The sequence below is a fragment of the Pleurodeles waltl genome, chromosome 6 (genome assembly GCF_031143425.1).
Source record: "Pleurodeles waltl isolate 20211129_DDA chromosome 6, aPleWal1.hap1.20221129, whole genome shotgun sequence".
NCBI lineage: Eukaryota > Metazoa > Chordata > Amphibia > Caudata > Salamandridae > Pleurodeles > Pleurodeles waltl.
This window is the reverse complement of record NC_090445.1, coordinates 340,106,322-340,124,017: the sequence shown is the minus strand read 5'-3', so window position 1 is coordinate 340,124,017 and position 17,696 is coordinate 340,106,322. Positions and strand designations below refer to the sequence as shown.

The following is a 17,696-nucleotide window of genomic DNA, read 5'->3' as shown; positions in this document are numbered from 1 at the left end:
TCTAACTAGCCACAAACGTAATTTCCGAAAGGCACTCAAAACCTGGCTGTTTTTAGATCTAGCCATCCCCCCCTTACAGCTCTTCTTGTTGTCCTTTAGCGCTGCGAGGCCTTCGGGTAGACAGGCGCTTTATAAGTTCAATTAACATAACATCAAACCCAAGACCCAGATCCTTCAACTCACACTGCCTCTCGTTCTAAATAAATGTATCTGCAAATATGCAAGTACAAGATGAACCTAGGCCATCTCACCAACTAAGCCAGAGACCTAACAACTATTTCCATCAATACTATACATCATAAAGATGACACATATAAGCACACCTGCACAACATGACTACACCCTTGCAACATTATCATCTCCTCGCCCTCCTTTCTCTACCTTCTACCTGCTCACTTCCATTTCTCCCCAATCCCTTACTCTGGACTTTACCCATCAACATTCCTTTCCACACCTTCACCTCACTCTTTGTTTCACTCACCTACTTCCTCCCTTCTCCTGCTTAGCCCCCATCCTTTCAATGCCACCTTTTCACACCCACCTCCATAAACATCTCTCCCATGATACCCATCTTTCCATTGCTCTGCCGTTCTTTTCAACAACAGGTCTTTCCCCTGCCAAAGACTGGATGCTTAGAAGGTCTGTTGAGTCCCTTTCTAGACTTCCCAAAGAAAGGGTGACTCATTTAAATAGCCATGGTACCAGCTTGCACTTTAGACTATACATGAATGGTGCCCTTAAGATGCTCCCAAAAAAAGGAAAACCTCTCAAAGTGGAAAAGACCTCCTTGGCAATCTTATGAATCTAGACTGAAGGCAAATATAAAAATAGAAGAGAACAACAAAACATTAAACTTTTCCTGTGGAACAAGAAAAAGGAAAGAGACAAGTCTAGCTGTAAGGAGTTAACAAATCAGAGACAGAAATAGAAGCAAAGGGACAAGAACCTAACAGAAAGTAAGGGAACACATTCTTTACTTGGAAATGCTTCCTTATTAATGGTTTTAGTAGGAACTGACATCACATCATCTTGGACTGACATCCTTAAATGGCACCCTGTGGACAAAATCACCATCTTGAAAAGGATATAAGACTTAACCAAGCCCTTATTCTAGAAAATGTTCATTCTCTTGAAATGAAGGAGAAGTCTAAGTTTGACATCTTTCTACTAGTGCTGTGTTAACACTTGTCAATCAGAGACAGAAACACTGTGGGTATATGTAAGTAGCTATTTATTTTCAGTAAAGTAAAGCGTCACCTTAGGAGGGATAAGCCAGGACAACTGACTCCTTTTGGAATCTCACTTTCCTCCTCTAATAATCTACATTCTTTTCTAAGATTCCAGAAGCAATGCCACACATTCCCTTTAGTTAAAGAATGGTTGAAAAATCAACATTACCTAATGTAAACATAACTTCTAACCATCATTTGATGGTGACCCTACAAGCATAAACAATTTATACTCTCACATGAGCTTAAAGAGAACTTTTCAGTGGATCTAATACATTTGATACTATTTGCACCATAGTGGAGAAAGACATATCTTGCAGAACCTACAGGTTATATAGCGACTCTACCCCTCATTTTCTCAAATGGAGATTTTTCACCAGCCACTTTGGGAGTTGTGCGATAGCCCTATATTAATTCTTTCATTGTCTCATGACAATCCTTCACATTGGCCAACAGTAGTTGGATCACTAGTTGGATCCCTTCCTTCACCACTCTTATCTACTTTTCCACAATTCCATTGCTCTGCTATTAATATACTGACATGGGTGTATGTTCAATACCATAGCCTGACAAAAATGTTCTCATTTCTACTAATGTCAGTTGTATTTAAATGTCGGCCACAATGGGTTTTGGCATACCCTTTCTTTCAAAAACGTCTTTCAATTATGTAATTCTAGACGTCACCTGATTTTACAATTTTTGATTGTAGCCACTGCAACATTTGAACTATCAATACTAAAGATATTTTCTGACTCTTTGATGTCTAAAAAGAACTCTTTACCAAACCAGTCTTGGTCTGGCTAGCAGCATTTTAGAATATGAAAGAATTAGGTGATTTATCGCTCATAGCACAATCAATGTATGACTTCTCTTTAACCTCTAGGTATCTGTCCGCACGGGGCCACCATAAGTCACTTCTCATTTTCTTTTTCTTAATATCCATTTCCAGGTGTCCTTCTCTAATATAGTTTGTCTAGGACCTTCAGGAATTACTCACCGTTCACCCCACAGCAACACCACATCTTGCTCGGATAATTCCTCCATCACATTGAAATACAGTTGGAATTCTTTCTCTAATGTTTTTTTATTAGGCTACCATATCCTGGTGTATTCCAAAACCTTCTGAATCACTACTCTCCCAACATTTGCCGCCTTCCATTCCCCTTTAGAAATGCATTTACTAGATACTTCATAAATTGATACTACTCTAACTCTGTTTCATCAGTGCATACATCATCCACATCATTAACAGAGAAATGCGATAAACAGTCTGCCAGAACATTTCTGGCCCCAGGGATATATTCTACATGACGGTGAAACTGCAATTTGCACTGCCATCTTGTGACTATGTGTTGCTGTTCTGTAATCCTCTGCTGTGAACAGTTCAACTAAAGGGTGATTGTTAGACCCGGTTTCTGGACACCAGGGCACTCAGGGGTTACTACGCTCCAATCGCATCAACCGGAGTGTTCCCCGCTGGTGTCCTGGGGTCTCATTACCTGTGCATTATAAAACTGGATAGCCAAGTACTCTTCTCCAGCACTTGACTCATTTCGGGTAGCGTGACAGAGCAGTCCTATGCTTACTCAAGGAGGTGAAGTGGGTTTAGACACTCAGAGTACAGTGCACACCATATTATCAACTAATAAGATCAATGTCCAGTCAGTGCTTCACTTTTTAAAAAGAAAAGTAAGTTAATACACATGACAGAAATATACTACACATACAACTAGGATAAACAGTGAAAACCAGACAACTCTACAACCTTCTGGGCCAGAGTTCTGACCCGAAACAGCATTACAGTGCCTAGATGCTAAGCACTATAAAAACACAGTTAACATGTAGACACACAATTAGCATTGACTGTTACAGAACATGTTGCACAGGGCTGCTCTCATTTGCTAGAGCCATGATGCCAATCATTCTATTGCAATGATGTAATTTTAGCACATGATGTGAAAAATGTTCCAGATGAGCTCCCACAACCCACCGCCCAAAAAACAGAAGTGCCCCCCTGTCCTTAGCGTGGACCCCACTCTAGTGGCAATAGGGATCTGATCACAAGTGCCTGCTGTCTTGGCACAGTTTACTGGAGTTCCACTAGTCCAGTAGCCACTGGCTAGCTGTAGGAAGGTAATGGCTGGCCAGAGTGCCAGTACACCTTGGTACTCCCAGATGTCACAAAAAGAAAGGTGGGGGGCTGTACCACAGAAAACTCTTCGCCAGCTACAGATTGTAACTGTAAGTATCACACAGGCTCCCACAACATAGGGGAGGGGTCTGGGCACGGTGATCTCACCTTCAAGGGCGGGGATCAAGCTTCCACCATCTCCCTCTGTCTCTGTTGATGTGGTGCAAGCTTCCTTATCTTGAGCAGCTGTCTGCAATCTCCTTGTGTTCCAAGCAGAGTCTCCACAAGCCTCACACCACAGCTTGTTCTCTGCATTCAGGTTGCTAACGGATGCCCTCGCAAATGATCAAGCAAATTCCTTCACAGCAGAATTTACCCATTATAGAGAAAATGCTCTCAAGTTCAGACATGGTGATAAAGCTTCCCTTGCCTTTACACCACGGGCCCCAGCTGACTTCAGTAGATGCTTTTTAGAACAAAAGGCCAGTCTTGAACAACAACTGACCACTCAGGCCAGACTTTTATCACTGCTGATCGATAGGCTGACTCAATGAGAGAGTCTGCTGCTTTTGAATTCTGGGTACCTTTCCTATCATGAGGCACATGTGCGTCATGCTCACTGTGTGTCCAAGGCATGCAAAGTATGAGTTACTGTCTTTCAGGACAGGCTCTTGATATCAGCCTTGGCTATTCCCCAGAGACAATTTTTTTCATTAACTCCAGACCAGGAGGCCTTGACCATCACAGAAAGAGCGGAGGGTCCCTTCTTGCAGAGTTAGTGCAGCTAAACACAAATAAGAGCAAGTGTCTACCCCCATCCTACCAGGCTTCTCCAAGGAATAGTGAGGGGCACGGGGCTAGAATGTCCAGCAGAACAGATCAGTTCATGGTAAACACAATGGCTCATCTCACTGTTTTCCCCTAGGGAACCTAGTGTTTCTCAAACACACATCACAGGTAGGGAAAGGCAACAGGACCACAGACAAGGGAGACTGCACAAACATGATCAGGAGGGTGGCTTTTAGTGCCCAACCAAGGGTACAGGGTTACAGGTACCTATGACTATAGATTTATTTCTGCCACCACTTTCAGTCTACCACAGCCTGGGTAGAAAGGGCAGTAGCTACTCTCTGTGAAATAGGGGTGCACTATGCATGACCCCTCAACCTTAGAGCTAATCTCTAGGGTCTCAGTCCATGTAAACAGTGAGATCCTCAGTGGACATGCATGATTGTAACTTTTAAGTGACTTGCCTGGAGATCAACATAAGGCAGGGGAAGCACGCTCTCCAGAGACATGCAGAAGACTTCCCGTCCCAGCAATAAGGATCAGTCCCTACCATGAATCTGGATCTATATACCTATTTTCTGAAATATTCAATGCCCCACCAACAAGCTAATGTTTCCTTTTCTGGTGTAGAATATGTTTTCGGCACCTCTTAAAGATCTGGATGTGAACACAATTGTTTCCACTTTTCCTTTTTTATACTGCACCAATGCCCACATTGGTCATTTCTATCGAGCTACAACTGGTGTCAAAGGGGCTGAAAGCTGGTGCTTCCCTTCTCTTTTTCTTTACCTTGTTATCTTCAGACCTACATTTACATATTCACCTCTCACAATTTTTATTATTTCTTTCAACAGTTATCTGATATGATTTGTTCTATCTGAAAATAAAGGAGTATAGTTACCTTTTATATTATTCAGCGAAATTAGAGGTTTAACATGATCTATTTTTGTACTGCCAAATTCTGAAATGTTGTCTTGAAAGTATAAACCATATATAAACAAAGACAAACAATACTGGAAGGCATTACTGCACTAATACCATTTCTATGGTCCAATGAAAATCAACACTTGAATGGGTGCAGTGGAAAGAAAACTTTGAAGCTTATTTGGAAGCTACAAGAGTAGATATTTACACAGATAAATGAACATTAGCGTAATTAAAGCACTGTTTAGGAGCAGAAGGATGAAGGGTATTAAAACATTTGCCACCTTTAAAGTTAGAGGAGGATGAAGAAGAAGAGATGGACGTCTGTAGTCTCACAGAAGCCTTTCTTGCCCTATACACCATGCAGTTAATCGAACAGCCCACTAGACGACCGTGAGCATGGATAAATTAGGAAAGTCCTAGTAGCATGGGTGCTCATCCATGCACTAGGTGGGCATCTCAGAGTGTGTGCTATTACAGTGCAAACAATGCCTCTTTCTCTTTGGCCCGTGCCCTGCCTCTGTAACTTCTAAACTCCATTCTCAGCACAGATGTAACATCCACTGCTGTTTATATATGAATCACTTTCCTAACCCACTTTCCTCAAAATGATCCTTCACTCACCCAGTGTTCTTCCGGCTCTACTGCTGCTCTTCACTAAGCTCAGCCCCAGCCCCAAGCACCTTCCAAATCCCAATTACCCTCCACAGTTTTATGCACATTCTCTCTCCCTACACTGTCAAAACACTGACTGCTTCCTCTACTTTTCTCTCTCACACTTTCCTTACAAATTCCCCTAACCTTCCTAATCCCCACATCCCCTTCCTATATGCCCTTTCTTCCTCTGTTTATATCTCTATACCCCCACTCACTTTTCCCCATGCCCCTCCACTTTCTACTACATTTCACAGACCTTCTCCCATCACCCCACCCTGTCCTCTCCTCCTATGTACTCTCTGCATCTCTATTTGCCTTCTCACTTCCTGCTGATCCATCTCCTCATCACCTCCCCCTCCTCTCTGTGACCTTTCTCCATTCCACCATGTTTATATCACACCCACCCTACCCTCACCCCTTGACCTCTAATGCCTTTGTTGAATTCACATTCACCGCTACCTCTTCGCTCCCTCTACTCTGCCATTCACACTCCTCTCCCCATCCTCCCTATCGCATGACTCATTGCACCTCACCATCTCATACTACACACCCCGCTATCGAGTCACCCAATACCTTCATGCTTCTCACCCAAACCTAATGCCCCATCCAGTCTCATGCCCAATGTTGGAAAGTGGATTATTGGTAAGGGCAGGTAAGTACCTACACTTAGCAATAACAGTAAATAAGTAAAACATGAAATACAGAAAAATCCAACTCCAGTTTATAACAATAGATTATATGTTTATCTTTAAAATGGCACTAAACTGACAAAAATCCAATAAAGGGAACTGTAGATATGAACTTTTAAAGATTACATGTTTTTAGTAGATAGAAACTAAAAGCGCCAATCTGGACATCTGGTCGCACTCGACTGGGGCAAGTCAAAATTTGAGCCTGACCGTGATGGAGTCCTGCTCGGCTACAGTGAACGGGAGGCCTTGGTCAAAGTTTTACCTTCTGACTTAGTCTTTTTCTTGAAGATTTTTTTCACGAGGACGAATGCACAAGTCGGATCCGCCCTGACTGGAGCCCTCTTCGGATACACTTTGCAGAACACCTTAGTGAAGAATTGTGCCCTTGGACAATGATGATTTTTCATGATGGAAATCTTCATCTGGGCTGAACTTGAAATTAGATTCCGGCCTCCCTGGAGCCCTCTAGGGCGCTGTGCAGGAAGCCTTGGTCAACTTTTTACGTTCGGACTTTGAAACTTTTTTGGAGCTTTTTCTTTCCGACGTTGGACGACCCTTCACAGCAAGCCGATTTTGAGTTGATGTCGTCAGATTACCTTTTCAAGAGCCCCCAGTGAAATCCTGGAGGTCTGGGGCTCCGGAGCTTTTCAGCGGGATGAACCTGCAAGTCAGGCCGGGTCGTGGTCGATGTAAGCCGGCTTGACTCACAACGTCAGTTCGGTCCCTTTATGGAGCTTTTTTCCAAAAGTTCTCCAATGTTCTCCAAACTTCTGGATCTTCTTCCAGAACGTCTTTGAAGGTCCTGTAGGAGTCCACAACTCACCCCAAGGTTCCAGAAGCTCTGTGTGGCTCCTTGAGGTTAGGACTCCAACTCCCAGAATGCACCTGTTTCAGATCCAAAAATGACCACTGGACAGTGGTCAGCTGGTCAAAGTTTTCAGGTTTTGATGCACGGGATTCTTGTTAGCTATTTTCTACCTGTAGTAAACAGGGAGTCCCTTCTTGAACCAGTTGCAGACAGGCAAAGTCCTTTTTGTGGTGAAGCCCAAGTGCCCAGTCCTTCAGAGTGCAGTGTCCAGGTGCAGGTCAGGGGTCCAGCAGTGCTGTCCTTCTTCTTCTTCTCGTTGTGTTCCTGGTAGGGATCTGAGGTGGGAGCAGCTCTGTCATATTTATCCTTGCTCCTGTTGTGGGAAGCGGAGGCAGGCCACCACCCTCTTGGATGACCACTTCCTGGGAAGTGTGGCAAAAATCAATCCCAGGAAGCAAGATTCCTCAAAAATCCAAAATGGCAGAAATTCAATCTAAGAGGTTAGGTCTGGCTGAGCCCACCCACTAGGGTGGCTAAGTTTCCTTAACACACCCCTTTCCAGCCCTCTCCTAATCTAGTTAGGGGGGAACCTGGCTGTCTGATTTTGCAGGAAATGGGGGAGGTCCACTTGCAGGACCAAATGTCACCCCATCCTGTTTCACAATCTGTTGAGGCAGTTCTCCTCCCCCAGTCACTTCCTGCCTTGTGTTCAGCCCAGGCCACTTCATACCTCATCAAGGCAGCCTGGCTAGGCTACCCACGGCTGGCCAATCTGAGAAGGGCACTACAGATCTGAAACTGGTTACTTTTAGGAAGAGTTCTAAAACTCTTTCTAGGTGCAAGTTACATTAAATTCAAAAATAAAAAGTTGTTGGATTTATTATAACAATAAGTTTGATACCAACCTTAAAATATCTAGCTCCTTTTGAGACTATACTAATTAAAAATAAAGTCTCCCCATGTTAGCCTATGGAGCCCATTCACTATAATGGGGGGAAACGAATTTGGATAGTTTTCCCTCACCAGGGCATATAAAACACATTCTATAAGGTCCCTGCTTATAGTTACACTGCACCCAACCCTGTGGGCACCTAAAGCACACCTTAAGGGTGCCTCATATGTAGAAATAAGGTAGCCTTGGACTTTGGGAGTACTTTTAATTCCAAAGTCGCATTTGGTGTTAACTTTAACTTAAAAGCAGGTTGACACAGCCAATTATAATTAGCCTAATTTGCATAATCATTTTAATCAGTGAAAAGGCCGTGGGACTGTTTAGCAGTGCCCAGAGCACCATCGGAATAAGAAAAACACCAGCATAAGCGAAAAATGGCGCAAAAAGTTAGGGGGCTTCTGCAATCAGTCCAGTTTTACCACACGCAACCCCTCCCCTCTTGCATCTCCCTTAGTGCTTTTCTTCCCATTATTAGTTCCTTTCAAACCACCCGATTTGCCTTCTCCCAAATTCCTACACCCACGTTTTCCCTTCCTCAGTCTCTCTGTACTATCCACTCCTCCTGATCCTCTTCGCCACCTTCCTTGTTTCCTCAGCCTTCCCTGATTTTTCTGGCCTGCTTCCATCACCTCCACTCACAACCTTGTTTTTCTCTCCTGACATTACCCCGACCACCATTGTCCTATCCTCACCACTTCACTCTAGCCCTTGCCCAACCTACCCAACATTCCATGATTCCCATCCACAATTCACACTGAATGCAGATGCCACACTTAGACTCTCAATCAACCTTTCCCCACTTCAAATACCACTTTCACTTTACCAAACCAACAGCCACAAACACACTGTTGTACATCTCCCCACACTTCACCACACTCATAACTTCTCTCTTCACACATCACGTCGTACCACACACAATAATTCATCTCAATTTCTCAACCACAACATGCTCACCATTACTCCACCACCCCACTGTACAAGAACCAAAACATTACAGAACAGCAGCCGCTGCACAGCACAGCACTATACAAACATCACACTAGATGTCAGCTAGGGGTGGGCATAGTTCGCGTAATTCCATGAAACATAATCACACAGAATTATCTAAAGATTCTGCAAGATTATGCAGAAGTATGTAAGGAGAGAGAATTCTGCATTTAGCTCTATTTTCTTAGTGTAAAAAGGGTCCACACAAGGATGCATTTTGCTCTAAGAAATAGCACTCTTTGCAAGGGAGCATAAACAGCTGCGCGAGCAGCCACTTTCGCCCACTAAATGTGCTCTCATTGTAGGATTGTTCCACCAACATTACTCTTAATTACCAGAGTGGGCATAATTGCATTATTAGCAGTGATTCCGCATCAAAGAACAACTGGAATTACCAAAATTACTCTTATTTCTCCAGCATAATTAAAATTAATTCCAGGCCTAATGTCAAATAGTTAGTAAGACTCATCACATCCAATAACACAACACCAAAGTCACCAAACCCATGACACTGAAGAACAACAAACCACATGACACATCTCACCAACTACAGCACAACCTGACACGTTATTTAGTATGCACTCCATCACTCATAACAATCTCCAAGTGTTACCACAAACACAACAGAAATACATAACACCATCACCATCTCCAATCCTGACCATCACAAACCCAAAGCTGTACCAAACCTGCTGAGACTAACAGAGATATCATTCATCTACCACACATCCTCTTCTGTCAGACTAAGACATTGTGGAAAATAAAAGATTGTATTGAGCAAGACAGAAGAGCTAAGCACATATCAAATAAATTGACTACTCCAATCCAACCATTCAGACAAGTGCACGGCAAACACCAAGGAAACCGAAGTTACCTCTCTGCAGCACGAGGTCCACAACATCCAAATAATGGTTACACTGCATAGCTGAAATGTGTTTGGCAAAGGGTCAGAGGACCACAAGCTCCACTGTGATGCCCCCATGGAGACAACTCTAAGACGCTTCATCCCTACACTGGTTTAGCTGGCAGGTCACAAGCTCACTCCCTATAGTAGGCAACTGCAGAGGAACCCAATGGCTAGAAGAACAACACCACTGACGCTCCCATTGATGACCATCTGTGCAAGCCGCATACTCTACAACAGAAAGCACTAAGAGGCCAATTAACCATGGAACATGCACCACAACATTAAAAAAAAACATAAAGAGTGACGTGTAGTACTGAAAGCTATTTTTCTATATATTTTGAGGGCAGGCATGAGGTCTCAACTGCACCATAGAGAACTAACTGCACCATACAGAATTCCTTACTGGACTGGCAAACACCCCGTTTTTCTTCTCAGACACAAACTTAAAAATACAAGACAAAGCCCATGGAAACTGGGAGTTATACAGGAGAAAATATTGGGATGTGCACTATAAAAGCCTAAAGGCAGATAACAGAGATAAAGAGGAAAGCCTTACAGGCACATTAGAGATGTGCAGGAGAAAGGGCAAATGGACCATTAGAAACATATAGCATAATGTCCAAGGACATATTCAACACAAAGAACAAGGGAAAACATTTTAAGGCAAATATTTTATTTAACTGAGTCTCCTTTTTTGGGGGGTACCACATATGGAAGCACCTTCAAAGTGTGTGAGTTCAGCTTGTGCCCTGTACAAAAAGTCTCGTGATGAATTTAAAATTAGAATGTTTCGCTGTGTATAATATGAGTCTAGGCCATACGTTAGAAATGACAACTGACTTGCCTTTTAGTTCACTAATGGCATTGTCAGAGGAGGGGCAGGAATCTTTCCAAGCCCAGGTTTATAAACTATGGCTTTTAATAATGACTTCTCAATGCAGAGGTGTACGCAGATGAACTATAATGAAATGCTTCGGATGGAATACACTTCTTTACATTTTATAAGATACTTAATCATTTTTTACATCAGATGTGTTGCATACCTTACATTCCAACTACTTTCTTGGCTAAGCTCGTGCACGAGCTCATAGAGCCAAGGCAGGTCCTTGGCTCGGCTCTAGCAGGGCTCTCCCTGGTAATTTGTGGGCTCGCCCACCTCTGTTCCCCTCAATCTCCCCCCACCTCCTTTCACTTGTCTCCGTCCCTCCTCCACCTGCTGCAGTGTCTCGAGCTGGGCCTGTCGCCCGCACGCCCCCGCCCGCCCCGTGTCTTTCACCTGTCCCTTGAGTCAGGGCTTCCATCTGTCTCCCGCGCCAGCGTCTCTCACCTGCCTCGGCGGCTCGTCCCTGTCCCTGGCGGCGCTTCTCCCGGTCCCCCTCCGTTCCCCGAGCTGTGTCTCCCCATTTGCCCCCCTTGCCTCGGCTGTGAGCGAGCGGCCTCCGCGGCGCGGCTCCTCACATCCATTGGTATGCGGGTCAGGCAGGCCTACCCCTGACTGCAAAGACATCCATTTATAAATCACAAGCAGTGACGAGAGGAGGGAGGGCGAGAGAGACGGGGTGAGAGAGGGGGAGAGGGCGGAAGACAAGAGCGATGGGGAGGAGGGAGGAGGGAGGGCAGAGGAAGAGAGAGAATAGAGAAGAACAGAGGGGGACGGGTGAGAGAGAGGGACAGGGGACGGATAACAAGAGCGATGAGGAGGGAGGGGAGAGGGCAGAGGACAAGAGAGAACAGAGGGAGACAAGGGTGAGAGGAGGGAAAGGAGAGAGGAAGACAAGAACAATGGGGAGGGAAAGAGGATAGAGGAAGACAGGGAGGAGAGAGAAGAACAGAGAAAAAGAACAGGGGGAGACAGGTGTGAGAAGGACAGAGGACAGGAAGACGAAGGCGAAGGGAAGGAGGAAGAGCCCAGAGGAAGAGAGAGAACAGAGAAGAAGAGAGGAGACAAGGGAGAGAGGATGGAAGACAAGAGCGGTAGGGAGGAGGTGAGGGCGGAGAAAGACAGAAAGGAGAGAGAGAACAGAGAAAAAGAACAGCGGAGGCAAGGGTGGGAAGAAGACAGGGCATAGAGACGAGGAATGGGGAGGAGAGGGTAGAGGAAGACGGATGAGAGAGAGAACTGAGAAGAATGGAGAGAGGCAAGGGTGAGAAGAGGGACTGGAGACAGGAACACGAGTGAGTACCGGCTAGACACAGGACAGAGACAGATAGAGAGGAGACATGGGGTGGGGGGAATAGAATTGAGGGAGACAAGTGTAAGAGAGAGGGAGGAGATGTTGACAGCAAGACAAGAGTGAAGAGGAAGGGGAGGCAGAGATAGACAACTGAGGGAGGTGGGAGAGTGAACCGGGGAGGAAAGGGTGATAGACATGGAGGGAAAGGAAACACGAGGGTAGGGGAGGACGGCGAACGATGGAGGAGAGAGAACAGACAGGAGACCGAAGATGGAAGGGGAGAGGCCAGGTAGACTATAGAGATAGCGAAAGGAAAAGAGGACAATGGTGGCGAGAGAAGTGAGCACTAAGAGGGTGTCTAGAGGGCGGGGGAGAGGACAGAGGAAGGGCTAGAGATAAAGTGGTAGGGGAGGGAGCAGCAAAGGAGAGAGAGCAGATCGGGGGTGTTGAGCACAGTGACAGAGAAAGAAGAGAAACACAGAGAATGGAGAGGGAATAGAAACAGAGTGAGAAAAGAGATGAGAAGCAGACAAAAAGAGAGGGAGGAGGCGAACACACGGAAGAGGGAGACACACAAAGTTAGTGTCATCTTGAAGATTTTGTGGGGCTCTGCCTGGTCAAGACATATTTTGGGGGACACCCTGATTCAACAACTTATATGTATTACCCATTTTAGCTGCCCAAGCCTTCAGGATGCCAAACAAACTTGAATTATATGAAAATCTTTCGCAAGCGGGAAGCTGCTTGCCCCTGTCCGCTAAAAAGTAGAGAGGGAAGATTAAACAAGCATTGTTAAAGCCCTCTCTTTGTGTGCTTGGATCTACATTTTCTTTTATATCACCACATATTGTACACGAAATTCAGTCTCTAGCCAGCACGCTCCTCCCATTATAAGAATGATATGGGGTGCATGACTTGGTGCGTGTTTAGTGAAGAAGTGAATAACATTATAGAAAATATATAGCAATTGAAAACACATATTAGATTCCTAAATGTGTGCAATTACAAACACATTTCCATTACAAGTATCATCGAACTGCAAAAGTAAAAAGCAAAGCTCTGCTCCTAGGATTTTTACCAGTGACTGGGAAAATGTTTCCCTGAATTCCTTGCCCAGCCTTGTTTCAGCTCTGTGCCTTCCCTCTTCTGTCTGTGTATAATGTTCTAGCTAGACAGTGACCGCCAGCTTTGCTGAGCAAGAGAAATGAGACAGGGATGAAGACAGGAGAAGGGCTGAGAGCTAAAAAGAACAGCATAGTAAAACAAGTGCAGCAGAAGGAGAAGGTGGCGAGAAATGTGAGGTAAGGAGGGACGTAAGTTAAAGAGTGAAAGGTGAGGGATGCAGAACGGAAAATGCAGAGAGGTAGAAAGAGGAAGAGATGGAGAAAAGAAAGTAGAGAGAGAGCGAGAAGGTTGTATGGTTGGTAGAGAGATAGAAACAGGGAAAAGGCATGTTAAGGAACAGGATATAGGAAGAGGAGAGGGTTGAGTATACAAAGCAGGGCCGGCTTTAGGGCGGTGCGAGCGGTGCAGCCGCACTGGGTCCTGACCTGGATTGGGGGGTGCTGACCTCAGGGGGGCTCTGTGTTTAAAAATAACTTACGAAACATGCGATTTAAAAGCACCTGCTGAAAAGTTCCTTGTGGGTCCAGCCTTCAAGAAATAATTAAAATATCAAGATACCTCTTTTGATTAATGTTCCTGCTAGAGCGAGAGATGGGAGTTTTGTCTAGCAGCAGCTTTGACTCGCCATAAAGTAGCTCAGATGGTTAATATGCCTGCTGCAAAGAAAATAACTATATTTTATGTGGGCAGCCCAGTGGATTAGTAAAGCCAGCCTTTACCAGCCCTTTAAAACAAATGGATGGATGTGAGAGAGGGGCTATCGAGAGATAAAGGGCACATTTGTCAGGTGGCAGTGAGTGAATCCGATGAAGTGGTCATGGGGGAGGGGGAGTGCCAAAAAATCTGTTGCACAGGGCGCCACTAGCACTAAAGCCGGCCTTGATACAAAGCAATACGATAGAGAAAGAGGTAAGATAGGAATATTGTTATAATGTTAGTTAGAGAGGTAAGGTAGAAAGAGATCTATATAGAGATGCAAAGGAGGAAGAGAGGTGGTGAGGTCAAGAGACGGTCAAAATGAGAAGTGAGGTATAGAAATAAAGATGAGCTTAAGAGAGCTGTAGAACAGAAAGAAAAGTAGAGCAAGAAGGGATAAACGGTAGAAAGACAAGTGAGGTACAGAAAGAAAAGAGTTTATGTAAGGAGAGATAGGCATGGTAGAGAAAGGTAGATTTAGAGGTGATGAGGAGAGATGTATGAGGAAAGGGGTAAAGCGTATGAGCTGAAACACAGAAGGAGGTATAGAGAGTGATGTGCAAGAAAGAGACAGGGGTAATGATAGAGTAAAAACAAAGGTAGAGAAAGAGAGCTAATGAGAAAAGAGTAAGGTAGTGAGAGACTTGATATAGAGGATACCAAGTTAGATGAGAGGTGATATGGAGAGGTGAGGTAACCGAAGAATGGTGAGGTATATTGAGAGGTTAGTTAGTGAAGGCTATGTGGGTCAGATAGTAATGAGGGGTTGTATGATGGAACCACGCAAGCAGCAACCATTCATGCCTGAACAACGCAGTCGGAACAACAACCACGTTGTTTCCACACACGCCTTTACCACACAAGCCTTTACAATGATTTTTCTAGTAAAGGCATGTGTGGAAACGGCATGAATGGTTGTCGCATGCCACCCCCACCCTAAAAACAGAAGTACCCCGACCCCCCACCCTTAAGAACTACCCCGATACCCACACCCACCCTGAGCCCTAAAACCAACCCCCCACACCCCCAAAAATAAAACAGCCCAACCCCTAAAAACAAAATTACCCCAAGACCCACCCTGCTCCTAAAAACAGAAGTACCCCGACCCCACCACCTTTAAAAACTACCCCAAAACCTCCCACCCACCCTCAACCCTAAAACCGACCCTCACTCCCCAAAAATAAAACTACCCAGCCCCTTAAAACAAAATTACCCCGACCCACATACCCAGCCCCTAAAACCCGACCCCCCACCTGCGCTGAATACAAAATTACCCCAAACGCCTCCACGCCCCAAAAAACCTGGCCCCCACCCGCCCTAAATACAAAATGACCCCGACCCCCACCCCTGAAAACCCGCTCCCACCCTAAATACAAAATTAACCTGGCCTCCCACCCCCAGAACCCACCCTCCATAAATACAAAATTACCCCATCCACCCCACCCCACCTCTAAAAACCCGACCTCCCCACCTGCCCTGAAATCAAAATTACCCCAGCCCCCCACACTTGCCCCTAAAAACCCGACCCCCGACCTGCCCTGAATACAGAATTACCCCAACCCCCATCCCCCCCATAAAAACCCAACTCCCCACCCGCCCTAAATACAAAATTACCCCAAACCCCACCCCTAAAAACCTGTCCCCAATACAAAATTACCCGAATCTCCCACCCCCACAGCTAATAACCCGCCCCACCCGTCCTAAATACAAAATTACCCCAACACCGCCCCTAAAAACCCAACTCCCCACTAACCCTAAATACAAAATTACCCCGACCCCACCCCTAAAAATCTGCACCCCCACCCCCCAAAAACATAATTACCCCAACCCCCAAATACAGAATTCCCCTTACCCCCTACCCACCCATAAAATCCCAACCCCCACCTCTAAATACAAAGATACCCCCACTCCACCCATAAAAAGAAAATAATCCCGAGCCCCATCCCGGCCCTAAAAACCATAGTACCAACCCCCTCAATCCTGCCCCTTAAAAAAAAACAAAAAAAAAACCTAACCACCTCAACCACTTCATCTCCCCGCCCCTAAAAACTTCCCCCAACCCTGCCCCACTTACCTGACCGCGTCCTCTCCCGATAGATCTTCCTTTTCCTCTGCCTTAGACACGCATGTGCGTTGTTCAGCACATGCGTGGTTAAGGCAGAGAAAAACGGCCTGCGTTGTTCAGGCAAGCATCGTTCCGCTTGCGTGAGCAACGCAGGCGTGGTTGTGGACACGTTGTTCCGGATCTTTCCCGAAATGCGGTAGTGAGAGATGTGCAGTCAAAAGAGAAATGAGGTAGCGATAACTATAAGGAAGAGAGGGATGAGGTAAAGGAGTGAGAGCAAAGTAGAGAACATGTGTTGTTGGAAGATGAAGAGAATTGAGGTTGTAGGAGAGGAGAAAAAAAAGGGATGTGGGATGGAAACAGAAGAGTGAGGTGCCAATAGAGGGCGAGGCAGAACTGGACGGGAAAAGGGAAGGTGAGACAGTGAACCAAATATAGGACAGCAGAGAGTGGTAGCCAGGGTGAGAGAGAGAGAACTGAGGTAGAGATTGGGGTGGGGGTTTGGTAAGGGTAGTAGAAGGGATTAGAAAGAAAGGCAGGTGAGTTGGAGGGAGTAGTGAAACAGAGAAAAGTAAGGACGGGTGAGGTCAGGTAATAAAACTATGAAAGGGTAAGTGGAGGGTGAGATTAAGTAGGAGAGGTAGAAATGTAAAGAGTGGTGCGAGGGACCGGTGCAGAGATAGATGGAGGCAGGGGTGTGCAGGGAGTGACAGTGAGTAAGACAGCGATGGAGGCAAAGGTTAGAAAGAGACAGAGGGATCATTGTACCAGGGCACCACCGACAAGAGGGGGCCCTGGGCGAATGCCCACTTCGTCCATTTCTTAAGAGGCCTTTTGGAGACAGAGAGAGGGGACAGAGCCGGGGACAGGGTCAGAGAGTCTATCAAGATATGGAGGACAAAAGAAAAAGGCAAACAAAAGATGTGTGGCAGGTGGTGGTGTTTCCCAGGTAGAACGACCAGATCACAAACTCCTTCGTTTTTATTAATAAGAAGAAGCGGTTCCGCGGAGGACTAAACGCCTTTCCATAACTATTATTCGGGGATAAATAATCTTAGGAGCAGAAAGCACAGCTAACAGCAATAAAAGAAGCTGCGTATTGCAGTTAAGAAACACGCTATTGTTTGGCATAACCATACTCCATTGATATAATACAATAATGTATAGCTAAAAATCCAACATCTATATATAAACAAAACAGATTTACAAAGCATTACAACAAAAACATGTTTTTTTAAATGTCACACTCATACCAGCCAATGACACTTCAAATATTACCGTGATTTTATTTATCAATGCACATGATGTGAGTTGTTCTTCACCAGTGTACTGTAAGGCAGGTTAGTGGTGGATCTATACAAGTCAATGCAGTATTTTGGTGGCTCTGATTAACTCCATCTACTTCAGGACCCCAAACTGTGGCCCGCAGTTTAAATTCTTTAAATATTTATATGTTGTTATAACATTTTTGATTGGCTGGTGTGAATGTGAGTTAATAGCGCATGAGAGTGATAGAGAGTGGAAGGAAGATGTGAAAGCGACAGGTGAGATGAAAGAGGA

General features: G+C 45.1%; 1 protein-coding gene across 2 annotated transcripts in view; it reads right to left on the bottom strand.

Moving 5' to 3' along the window:
• The window catches only part of CDH24 (cadherin 24), a 507,414-nt gene that overhangs the window by 267,816 nt on the left and 221,902 nt on the right, over window positions 1-17,696 (bottom strand). Inside the window, exon 1 of one of the 2 annotated variants that reach the window (XM_069238227.1) lies at window positions 11,404-11,632. The exons of the other annotated variant lie outside the window; for it this stretch is intronic. The gene's annotated coding sequence lies outside the window, so the exon portion shown is untranslated. Of the gene's footprint in view, window positions 1-11,403; window positions 11,633-17,696 lie in introns of those variants that run through there. 2 annotated transcript variants of the gene reach the window in all.